Below are 12,896 nucleotides of genomic sequence, written 5' to 3'. Positions count from 1 at the left end.
TGATTTTTTTTTTTGCTTGTATTTATCGGGTCACTGGTTATTCCAGGATATCATATCTTTGAATGGTTTCAGAGTAGCAGCCGTGTTAATCTGTATCCACAAAAAGAAAAGGAGGACTTGTGGTACCTTAGAGACTAACAAATTTATTTGAGCATAAGCTTTCGTGAGCTACAGCTCACTTCATCGGATGCATTCAGTGGAAAACACAGTGGGGAGATTTATATACATACATGAGAACATGAAACAATGGGTGTTTCTGTACACACTGTAACGAGAGTGATCAGGTAGGGTGAGCTATTACCAGCAGGAGAGTGGGGGGGGAACCTTTTGTAGTGATAATCAAGGTAGGCCATTTCCAGCAGTTCATAAGTACGTCTGAGGAACGGGGGGGGGGGGAATAGTTTTACTTTGTGTAATGATGCATCCACTCCCAGTCTTTATTCAAGCCTAAGTTAATTGTATCCCGTTTTGCAAATTAATTCCAATTCAGCAGTTTCTCGTTGGAGTCTGTTTTTTTAAGAAATTCTTCCTGAGCGTTGCTACTTTTTTTTTTACAGTAGTATCGTTTTCCAAGGCTGTCCTTATTCTGAACAACAGCAGTAGTAGTGATAGTGGTATAGCTTGGCTTATATTGTGGTGTACTTTGAAGATAAAATATGATTTTACTTTTAATTTGCATCATTTTATTTTTAAAGATGAATCATGTCTCAGAAACAAAAGACAAAGTGTAAAGAAAACTGATACACTGTAGTGAACAATCCTGGTGAGAAACATTGGGAACAGACAGACAGGTCACTTGTTCCAATATCCAAAACATAATGCTTCAGAACAAGTCAATAACTTCTTCATAATATGTTTTGATCAGGTATAAAATTCATTATTATGTAGACAGGGAATGAATTAACCCCCCCCTCTTTTTTTCCCTCCCCCCCGAAGGTAGAACTTTCATGTAAAGCAGACGTGAACTGTGAGAATATAGTTGCAAATTAGAGCTTTTTTCCTTCTTGGGTTGGGGATGGGGAATCCATTCATGGATATCTGCATAATAGTAACAAAAGCAATTCAAGATCAATTTCCATAATATATATCCTTATGATTGCGGTAATCTTTGACCTTGTTTATAAGATCAGGAGTATCTAGGTCATGTCATCATGGGCCTCTTCTTTAACAAGTTAACATGCATAAGTATTATTACTGCTAAAAAAAAAAGGGGGAGGCAGACACTTTGATAAAATCCATAACTGTCCTTTCTCTATATTTTGATGATGGTTCTGGTGCATTAAAGGTAACAATATTTTAAAATTGTTTGAAGTCTCCCATAACAAAGTATTTCGTTCATTTTAAAATGTTCTCTTTTTATATAAAAAAGAGCAAAGTAAAAAAAATAATAATTTGGCAATATTTTGCAACTGTTACATGAAATACTGTGTTTTTAGTATGGTCTGTAATAGGTTGCTATTTTAGGTGGAAGTCTTTTAAAGTAAATTTTTTTTTTAAGGGAAAAATCTCTCTGCTATAAGGCATTGTAAATGTAGAATAACTCAGTCCTGTGTGTAATTCTTTGATATTAAAAATTTAAAGTTCCTTTGTCCTAATGTTGCTTGCATTTCAACATTTCTTGCAGGAGTGGTTGTTGCTCTAGATTTGAGCTGATTTTAACAGCATGAAAATGCAGTATTCTGCTTGTCTTTCAGATTCAAAGATAATGGAAGATAAACTATCTGGGTTTTTCTGGAAATTTTGTCAAATTTGTGGCTGTCTCATGATCTTACTTTTTATTTTGTAAATTTAAATTCAGTTTAGGAAAAAACCCTTGGTTTGATCGGATCTTTGAATGTGGGAAGCCTTTTTTAAAAAAAAAAAATCTTAAGGCTTATCAAAGCCGTTTGTAGTTGATCTATCAAAGGAACGGCACTTATTGTGCTATTTAACGTAAAATTTCCAAAACTGAAACAGGAATAGATATTCATATACCGAGTTATGCTTGATCTCTTAAACCATGTGCAAGCAATAGACAGGAGTAGAGAAGGATAATGCATTAGGCATTCCAATGGGAAGTTATGGGTGAGACTTTCAAAGACTCAGTGGGAGTTGGATGCCTAACTCCGGTTTGTGCCTTTGAAAATCTCCCCCAGCATGGACAGCTTTCAAAATGCCTGGGTGAACTTAGAGAAGTGAAATTGATTTTATGTGCATAAAAACACATTAGCTGTTTAACTGCCTCAATTGATAAACTAATGAACCTTGGAAGGATCAGAAAGTTTGGATGTTGCAGTTTTTCTAGGCTTTGGACTAGACAGGCTTGATAATGGAACATTATTCAAATCCTGCCCAGGTTTGCACTAAGCAAAAGTAGTTGCCATTCTTGGAACCATCACAACTGGCCATCCCTTTTATTTTTTGACACTCCTGACATGGGAGAGGGAAACAACTGCTTTCAACCTCAAAGGTGATCCTTCTCACTCTAGATTCAGCAAACTAGCCATTTTAGATTTCTTTTTGGGGATGTTAAGAGTCAAATACAGGCCTGTGGTTTGCCAGTGACGTAATTTAAAAATGTCTGCCATTGCCTCTATTTTTGTAGTCCCTCTTCCCCAAACACATGTTAATCTGAGTAAGGAACTAAAACTATGCATCCCTATTCATTGAAAGTTACCAGATGAAAGTATTCACACTATTACCTGTGAACATATTCCAATTCTGTGCAACTTTATCACATTACCTTGTGACATGCCTTTCATCAATTATCTGACAATAACATAGTTGGGTAACTAAGTCCAGCAGTGGAAGTGTGAAGAAACTGGCTTGGAGAGGAGGGGAGTCAGTAGCTCAGTGAAAATCTCAGTATGCTTACCTGAAGGTGTCAGCCTTGTGTTTATCTGTTGTTGCAAACAACTGTTTTTTCCAAAGCCATTAGCAAAACAGTTTGTGAGATGGTAATCTAATTTCCTTGAAAATCCATTGCAGGGAATGTTTATTAGCATACAGTGTGTGAAGCCAGAATGATTGGCACCAAGGATTTTTAAAATACATTAACTGTAGTTAACATCCCACATTCTTTATGAAAAGTGAGTCAGAGATGGACTTTCCAGCATTCTGTTAACTATCACCATTTGGGAAAGTGACTCCTTTATGGGCATGGTTTCTTGTATTTAAAAAAAAAAAAATCACTTTCTAGGCTGACTTTAGCTTAAGAAAGATTAGTTGTGTTTTTAACATGTACTGACTGTGGAATGTGAGACCTAAAGGATTGACTGCCCTGAACTTTAAGTGGGGGGAGGGGGTGCATCTGGCTGGCTGAGTGAAAGAAACAGTGCTTTATGGCTGGGGGCAGGTGGATGAAAACATTTGCAAAAGGGGCCCCTGTGGTCGCTGACTCATCCCCTAGGAATGCAGGTTTAAAGGGGGCAGCCCTGGGCCAGAAGCCTCCCCTTTACAGGGAGAAATCTAAAGCAAAATGTCCTACAACAACTGAGCCGATGAAGTGAGCTGTAGCTCACGAAAGCTCATGCTCAAATAAATTGGTTAGTCTCTAAGGTGCCACAAGTACTCCTTTTCTTTGAGCTGTGGTAATTGGGCTAGGGCAGGGGTGGGCAAACTTTTTGGCCTGAGGGCCACAGCGGGGTGCGAAACTGTATGGAGGGCCGGGTAGGGAAGTCTGTGCCTCCCCAAGCAGCCTGGTCCCTTCCCCCTCCCACTTCCTGCCCCCTGACTGTCCCCCTCAGAACCCTTGACCCATTCAACCCCCCCTGCTCCTTGTCCCCTGACTGCCCTGACCCCTATCCATACCCCCACCCCATCACAGGCCCCCTGGGACTCCCATGCCCTATCCAACCCCCCCCCCATTCCCTGTCTTCTGATTTCCCCCCTGAACCTCCGTCCATCCAACTGCTCCCTGTCCCCAACTGCCCCCTCCCCCCCCGGACCCACTACCCCTTATCCAACCCCACCGTCGCCACCACCCCTTACCATGCCACTCAGAGCAACAGGAGCTCGCAGCCCCACCACTCGGATGGAGCCAGCCACACTGCCCACGTGGCAACATAGCTGCGGAGGAGGAACCGGGTCTAGCCACCCCGGCCAGGGGCCAGGCAGGATGGTCTCGCAGCCTGGATGTGGCCCGCAGGCCGTAATTTGCCCGCCTCTGGGTTAGGGGCTGGTTTCAGGGTTTTTGCGTGGGGTGCACCCAGGGAATTTTCACTTCTCCCTTTTCTGTTGGGCTCAGCACTAACAGTGGGAGAAGGGGGTAGGGATTCAAAGGCTGCACAGGGCATATATAGTGAGGTTGTGGGAGTCAGGGGTAATAGCCGTGCAACTGGGACATGGGGCTGGTGCTAGGCCAGGGGCAGATGGACCCTGGGGATTTTCTGTTTCATTACCAAAGGCATTCCTCCCCAGGTTCATGGCTTGGGGGACTCCAAGGGAAGCAAAATTCTACCTCAGTCAGCAGGAATTTTCATGCAAGTGGTTAAGACTGTTGTGTCTAAGGTTGTCTTCACAGCATTTGGTGTTTCCAAAGTATATAGGATCACCTGGAGCATTGATGTTCTTTCGTCTCAACTGATTACAAGCTGTGAGGGCAATGCTGAAAGCAGGGGTGTGTCAGGGCAGCAACAAACGCATGTGGCATTTGGTGTTCGCTTCGGAAAGGTGTATACGTCCATCATGGCAGGCGTGTTTATGGATTATATTTTGGGGCACATGCAGTATGTTCTTGCCACAGCAGTAAGGAAAGGGTCCAAGGGGAAACCAGCATAGGGGTTAAATCAAGTGCCACCCAACTCAGCTGCAGATGTTATGGTTGCTAATTTGGAAGTACCTTAATAAAGCAGATGGGGGTACATTTCTGTGGGTTTAAGATTCTGTTGATGGAGACTATAAATAATACGCTTGTGACACCCTGACACCACCCCACTATTCACCATTGTCATGTAATTAGAATATGTTTTGTACAAAGTATGTTTTGTAGATATCATTTTAAAAGTCTTGATCAGCTAGACGTTAATATCTTGTTGGATTGTATGTGTTATCTTACGTGAAGTTATGAAGTTTGGCTATGTATGTATTACTGGACCATGATGTAAGGTTGAAATCACCCACAAGCAGCCTTTTGGGAATGACAGTAAAACGGCCAAACAATGTTAATGGCTTATTGAGGAAATGCACACAAGCAAAAGGATTACCCCAGGAACTGTGTACAATAGAAAACTCTCACAGATAGCACTACACAATGGGAACTATCTGACTCAGGTCACAGCAAAAGAGCTTTCGAGCAAGTGGGAAGAAGCTATAAAAGGGGGACAATGACATCATCAGGGGACCTTAACTCTACCTGCAACAAGGCACCTGGAAATACCTGAGGGGCAAGGACTGAAGTTTTTGGGAAGTGATGGTCCCAGACTAAAAGGATCTTTAGCTTTTGTAAAGTCAAGGCAACTTGTGCCTTAAGAATCTGACAGCCTGTTTATCTCTCGGGGTGAGAATTTGCTAATTTCTATCCTACCTATGTAATTTTGTTAAGGTTAGTTTGTGGTTTTTGTTTTTTTACTAAATTAATCTGCTTTGATCTATTTGCTATCCCTTAAAATCTAACTTTTGTACGTAATAAACTTGTTTTGTTTATTCTAAAACCCAGTTTGTGGAATTCATAAGGGGGGGAGGAAGGCCAAAAAGCTGTGCATATCTTCTTCCACATTAAGGGAAGGAGTGAATTTTATGAGCTTACGCTGTACAGTTTTCTATTCAGTGCAAGACAATACAGTTTTGGATTTGCATCCCAGAAGGGTGTGCACTTGCGTGCTGGGCAATCCTCTAGCTGATTCTTCCCATGCTGAGCTGATTTCAGTGTTTTGTGTCTTTCTGCAACTGGGCGTGTCCCTGTGTGTGTGTGTGTATGTATATGTATATGTATGTATATGTGTATGTATATGTATATATAATATAGGCTAGAGAAGTCTTGAGGGCCTAGGACAGGGTGATAGAGCCAAGACTGGTGGAATGGGCGGCCTCAGTGAGCATCCAGTACATCAGGTGGCATCTCAGAATGGGTGGCAATCTGTCAGAACACTGTCAAACAAAACCACTATGAGTCATGGATGGGGTACGTAATGTGCTGTCAAACAAAACACATTAAAAGTCAGGGACACGCTTGGGCTACATGATTTAAACCAAAAAAGCAGGGGGAGGGGAGGGATTCCACAGGAATCAGTTGAGGGCACGTGTCACGGTTCCTCCCACACTCTGAACTCTAGGGTACAGATGTGGGGACCTGCATGAAAAACCTCCTAAGCTTATCTTTACCAGCTTAGGTCAAAACTTCCCCAAGGTACAAAATATTACATCCGTTATCCTTGGACTGGCTGCTACCACCACCAAACTAATACTGGTTACTGGGGAAGAGCTGTTTGGATGCGTCCTTCCCCCCAAAATACTTCCCAAAACCTTGCACCCCACTTCCTGGACAAGGTTTGGTAAAAAGCCTCACCAATTTGCCTAGGTGACTACAGACCCAGACCCTTGGATCTTAAGAACAATGAACAATCCTCCCAACACTTGCACCCCCCCTTTCCTGGGAAATGTTGGATAAAAAGCCTCACCAATTTGCATAGGTGACCACAGACCCAAACCCTTGGATCTGAGAACAATGAAAAAGCATTCAGTGTTTTACAAGAAGACTTTTAATAAAAAATAGAAGTAAATAGAAATAAAGAAATCCCCCCTGTAAAATCAGGATGGTAGATATCTTACAGGGTAATTAGATTCCAAAACATAGAGAACCCCTCTAGGCAAAACCTTAAGTTACAAAAAAGATACACAGACAGAAATAGTTATTCTATTCAGCACAATTCTTTTCTCAGCCATTTAAAGAAATCATAATCTAACACATACCTAGCTAGATTACTTACTAAAAGTTCTAAGACTCCATTCCTCTTCTGTCCCCGGCCAAGACGACTACAGACAGACACACACTTTTGTTTCTCTCCCTCCTCCCAGCTTTTGAAAGTATCTTGTCTCCTCATTGGTCATTTTGGTCAGGTGCCAGCGAGGTTACCTTTAGCTTCTTAACCCTTTACAGGTGAGAGGAGCTTTCCCCTGGCCAGGAGGGATTTCAAAGGGGTTTACCCTTCCCTTTATATTTATGACAGCACGGTAGCAGGGCCCTTCACACAATGTCCCGCACATAACTTGCAGATCTGTCTCCTGGGCCTTGGGCCACAAATAGACTCCAGGACAATATCCATTACTTTATTACCTTTCCTGGGTTTAGTCGGGCATAGCCGATGCCTTGCCTCGCTTTTACATAACAGGATTTGGAAGCTGGCACCAGGAGCCAGCCAAGAACCTGAGTAAATTCTGCTAGCTACATGGAACCTGGGGGTAGGATGGTTAGCAATGTAGCATGGAGATCCACTGCCTCCTTTCTGATGGCACAGCTATGGGACAAGTCTTAACAAATTCATGTAATTACAGGAGTGGAAAGGCTGATCACCAAATGTCCCATTACAGTGCAGCGGGTGCTGCAGTACATGGGGTCACGGGCAACCTGTCAACTGGAATCCTCAACAATCTTGGAATCGCCTCTCACCTGTTACATTTGTCAGTGGGCTAAATGGTTATTCATATCCACACAACAGTCTTAACTCAAAGATTGCTGGCAGAGTGGCTGTATTCCAATGCCCGGATGCAGCAGTTATGTGGGCATATCACAGTTAACATTCTCAGGGATCTAAATGGCCTTGCTCAAAGCAGCATTCTTAAAGCAGTTTTGGTACTTTCAGAATCAGCAAGCTGATGCCTGGGTTACGTAGGAGCACTGTCTAGGGCGGGGCTTGGAACTGACTGTTGTACACCAGGAGGGGCAAGCAGGGATATTAAACTTGTGATGATCAACGACTGATCAAAGAGACTAGGCAGCATTTGTTATCTTCCGGAAAGTCTAGGGGCTTGGTTCTACCCTATGGAATTTGGTTCTTAGTCATTCACAATCAGGGGCCACAACAGCAGTGGTGCAGCAGGGCATAAGGGCACAGGCAATTCTGACAATTGGGTGTTCACATTTGGAAGCATACAATATGGTGTGCAATATCGGGTGGTCAGTCGCCATTAATGTGTTGTGATTCCATTCCATATGTTGGCAGCCAGGCCATGGAGGCAGTGGTGTGGGTCTGTGGGCACAGGATTATTTTTCTTATGCACGTAGGCAGACATCCTAGTGGCTTTAAGGATTGGTAATCAGGGTCCAGGGATGGGGAAAGTCTGTGTTGGTATGGAAGGAGAAGCATGTTATTGGACCAGCTCATGCCACTGCTGTGTGCCAAGGGGCTTGTCAGCAGTCACTGACATGATGTGGCACACATTGGAAAACACTATTTGAGAATGTGTAAAGGAGTTCAATTATTGCTCAGAATAAGAAGGGACTTGATGCAGATCCGTGTTGTCAGACATGTATTCATGCAGGTTCTGGCTGAGAGCTTTGGAGCACCACCTGGGTGCACAAGACTTGACAGATTCTAAAAGGGGAGGTGGCAAAATTCCTTGGGGTCATAAAAGGCTCAGCAATTTGGGTATCCTGGGGTACCAAATTATTCAGGGAGTACAGGGTTCCCTTGTAAAGCTTTGGAGCCCATTTGTTTTGGCCAATGTAAAAGGGGAGGGAGGGCAGTAAAAGATGTCTTGGAACCCAACTGGATTTGCGGGGTGGGGGAGGCAGCCAGCTAATTGCTGGAGCCTCCTTGTGGCAGATGTCCAGTGCAGGTACTCCATAGGAAAGGTATACAGTGACCGGAAAAAGAAGCGTTCGTTAAAGGAATGAATGGGGGGCGGTTGGGGACTCCTATGATTGGTATGGCAGGGAGCCAACCCTCTAGTCTTATACCCCACCTTAACCCTCATATGAGGGTAAGGTCCTGGCAATGAAGTTGCTTGAGGGACCTGGAAAAATGGGGGAGCTGGTGGGAGCCCTCTGGGTATGGTAAGGACCCAGCAATAACTTTGCTGGAGGAATGTGGATGGAAAAAGGGGAGCTAGTGGAAGCCCCCCAGGTATGGTAAGGTCCCAGTGTGACGTTATTGACATGAACTGTGACCATATAGATCATTGGTGCAACCAAGATCCTATAGTTGCACCAAATCTCATACAAAGGAGGTCAAGTAAGGTGTCTATGGAAAGATTGTAATTTGCTGGTTATGATTATGCTGTCTGTATGTGTGTATCATTTTTGTATTTGAAGTTATGAATATTGCCTATGTACTTGTATCTCAATGTGTTTGATTCTAAGTAGCATCAGTGAAGCATTTGGTCAGCTTCTTGAGAAAGGACTATTCTGAGTAAGTGCCCAACCAAGAAACACTTAACTGACAATGGACTTTGAGAGACGCCAGTCCACATCTGAGCTTTCCTGGGAACATTCAAATGAATATGTAAACAATGGTGTTGGCCTGCAAAAAGCTGAATCATTCATGGATCTATGACTTTCCCAGGTGGCTACAAACTCCTTCTTGTTGCTGTGGTTTTGCACAGAAGAACAAAGGGGTTCCCACAAGAGAGAGAATATAAAAGGCCCTGGAAGCCTCTCCATTTTCTCTTCAGCTGGCTCAAGAGATGGCCTCTCCACCACAAAGAAAGAAACTGGAAAGAAAGAAAGAAAGAAAGAAAGAAACTGGAACAAAGGACAGTAACTATGGGTGTGTAAGGGACTGCTGGACCCACGCCATAAACTACAACGTTGGTCTGAAAAGGATTGGATCCAGACTAGAAAGGAGTCCAGTCTGTGAAAGAAGCTAATTGGAACATCTCAAGAGTGTGAGATTTACCTGTATTCAGTTTCCTACTGTATTAGGCTTAGACTTGCGTGTTTTGTTTTATTTTGCTTGATAGCTTACTTTGTTCTGTCTGTTATTACTTGGAACTACTTAAATCCTGCTTTTTATACTTAATAAAATCACTTTTGCTTATTAATTAACCCAACTAAGTAATTAATACCTGGGGAAGCAAACAGCTGTGCATCTCTCTCGATCAGTGTTATAGAGGGCGGATAATGTATAAGCTTTATACAGAGTAAAACGGATTTATTTGGGGTTTGGATCCCATTGGGAGCTGAGTGTCTGGATGGTAGAGACAGCAGCACTTGCTAAGCAGTTTTTAGTTAAGTCTGCAATTTTGGGGGCATGGGTCAGAACGTGGGTCTGTGTTGCAGATTAGCGTATCTGCAACACAGATTAGCGTACCTGGCTCAACAGGGCAGGGTTCTGGAGGCCCAAACTGGCACAGAAAATGAGCTCAGAGGTAGTCTCAGCACATCAGGTCACAGTGCCAAGGGGGTCTCTGTGACCGAACTTGTCACACCCAGCAATAAATTTGCTCGAGGGACTTAGATGAAAAAAGAGAGGGAGCTGGTAAAAGCCCCCCTGGTAATCACAGAATAAACATGGGGTTACCTGCACTGTACACTTTTGTCTGCTGGATAGTCCCAGCCATCTAATAATAAAGCTGTGGCCTGATTAAACCCATGTCAAATGTCTCCTGTCCTCCTTTCAGTATAGGCAGACAATACAGTATTCTCCTGCTTTGTGGTTTAACCTTGTCTTATAGTTAGTTAAATTAACCTACCTTTAGGCTCCTTAGAGCAGGGATCTGTATAAAATGGCTTATAAAATGTCATGTGTATCTATGGTACTATAGACTTTAATTATTTTAGCTTCTTAGTGAGAGGATATAAGGAAGATCCTGCTTCCATTGAAGTTAATGGTACTTTGCTATTGTAGGATTGGGCCAATAGTAATTATATGGCAAACCAATGTTGCCTCCTGTTGCATTAAAAACTAGAGGATAGGGTGGATATTTGCTGCTTTAATAGGCACAGGCGAGAATTAGTATGTTAATGTCATGCAGACCATAGCATGGATGAAGTTGACAATTACAAAAATATATCCTCTATCATAGTAAAAACTAGGATGTTCTGATGCATGGGTGTATTTTCAGAATTGATCAGTATTCAGCAGCTCCTAAATCAAGTGGGCAGATGTTTTAAAAAACACTCAGTATTCAATAAGAAAAGGAGTACTTGTGGCACCTTAGAGACTAACCAATTTATTTGAGCATAAGCTTTTGTGAGCTACAGCTTATTATATAAGACCTTCAAAACTTTCCACAGTATGCATCCGATGAAGTGAGCTGTAGCTCACGAAAGCTTATGCTCAAATAAATTGGTTAGTCTCTAAGGTGCCACAAGTACTCCTTTTCTTTTTTGCGAATACAGACTAACACAGCTGTTACTCTGAACTCTGAAACCTGTCAGTATTCAACAGCTCCTACTGTTTCCACTAGGAGCTGCTGAGTGCTTTTGGAAAGCTGGCCTCAAGTGTAGGTTCCAAGTATTTCTGAATATCTAGATGGCGTTCTATAAAGAGGACTACACAGTAGATCTGTCTGCAAAAAAACCCCAAATCCTATTGTATTAGTACAGCAGTTTCTTCTGTGGAATGGCTGAATTTCAGTGTATATAACTGTGGCAGGTGCTTAGGTGAGAGATGTAGAGAAGTTTTCTAACCAACTTGTAGTCACTGCATGCCCATGTGTATGCATGTACAGACTGACAATAGATTTCTTATGTGTACTTGGAACTCTTGCAAGTGTTAGGGGAGCTATTTGAGACACAGTCTGACTACAAAATACTTGTATTACATTGCAAACTCTGTATGGCAGAGATTACATTTTACTTGCCCTAAACCAGTTCTCAACCTGTGAGCCACTTGCAGCCCTATCAGTACAGTTGCAAACCATGTGATAAGGCCATAACTAGAGTGGGGCAGAAGACGCACCTGCCCTAGGATGCAGAGCTGGGCAGGGGTGCAAAATGGGGTGGTGTCAGCCCCTCCCACCCCCTGCAGGATCAGGCCCAGCAGCATTGGCAGGAGGGTGCTCAGAGCTCTCGCCTCCTCCCCCATAGGATCATGGGTCCATTGACCCCGGCAGGAGCAGGCTCCCTGGCACTAGGACCACAGTGGCAGGCAGGCTGCACAGCTGAGCTATGTGCAGCCAAGGTAGGAGACCAGCAGGCACAGGGAGGGGGATGCAAGGGGCTAGGACCACAGGGAGGGAGGTGCAGGGGGCTGGGGAGCAAAGTGCAGCCAGTGCGTGGAGGATATACTGTAGGTGGGGGACTGATGGCTCGGGGTAGTCTCTGGATTGGGGGCTAGATACTGGGCAACTGGCTTGGACAGGAGGGTAGCGTAGAGGTCAGCCATCGCAGTAATTACATAACAACAACATACGTCCCTTACAGGCTGTGGTGTAAACGTGCCCCCACACCAGCCTGCCCTCCCGAAGACAGGCCTGGCTCTTGCAGCGACGCGTCCATTACACACGGGAGTGGGCTCAGGCTGGTTGTCAGCCCGTGGGGCGGGGGCAGCTTCTTAGGCAGGCAGGAGTAGGGAGGGGCGAGGCGCCTCATCCCTAACTGCCCCCAAACATGGCGCGCATGGAATTCTCCCCGGGGAATCCTCTTTCCCTTCCCCTCTGTGCTGGGGGCGGCGGCGGCGGCCGAGGGAGCCAACCCCCTGCCCGGGCTGCCTGACCCTGCCAAGTCCCGCCCCGTGAGCGAGTGGCTCGCCCGCCAGCTGAAGTTACTCTGGGGAACTCACCTCCAACCAACTAACTCTGAGCTGATATTTAAATAAAACGCCGCGTTGTGATTGGCGGAGAGGCTAGAGGGCGGGCACTGTATGGCGATTGGTGGCCGGAAAGAAACGCTGCGCCGCTGGTTGGTGGGCGGGTTGGGCCAGGGCTGTGTGGGGATTGGCGGGCCGTGGGGGCGCTTGGGGATTGGCGGTGGCGCTGGGTTTGAATGGTTGGCCGGGTCGGTTAGTACCGCGCTGCCTGTTTATCCGTCTGGCTCG

Source organism: Lepidochelys kempii, chromosome 8 (assembly GCF_965140265.1).
Source record: "Lepidochelys kempii isolate rLepKem1 chromosome 8, rLepKem1.hap2, whole genome shotgun sequence".
Lineage (NCBI taxonomy): Eukaryota > Metazoa > Chordata > Testudines > Cheloniidae > Lepidochelys > Lepidochelys kempii.
This window is presented reverse-complemented; position numbering follows the sequence as displayed.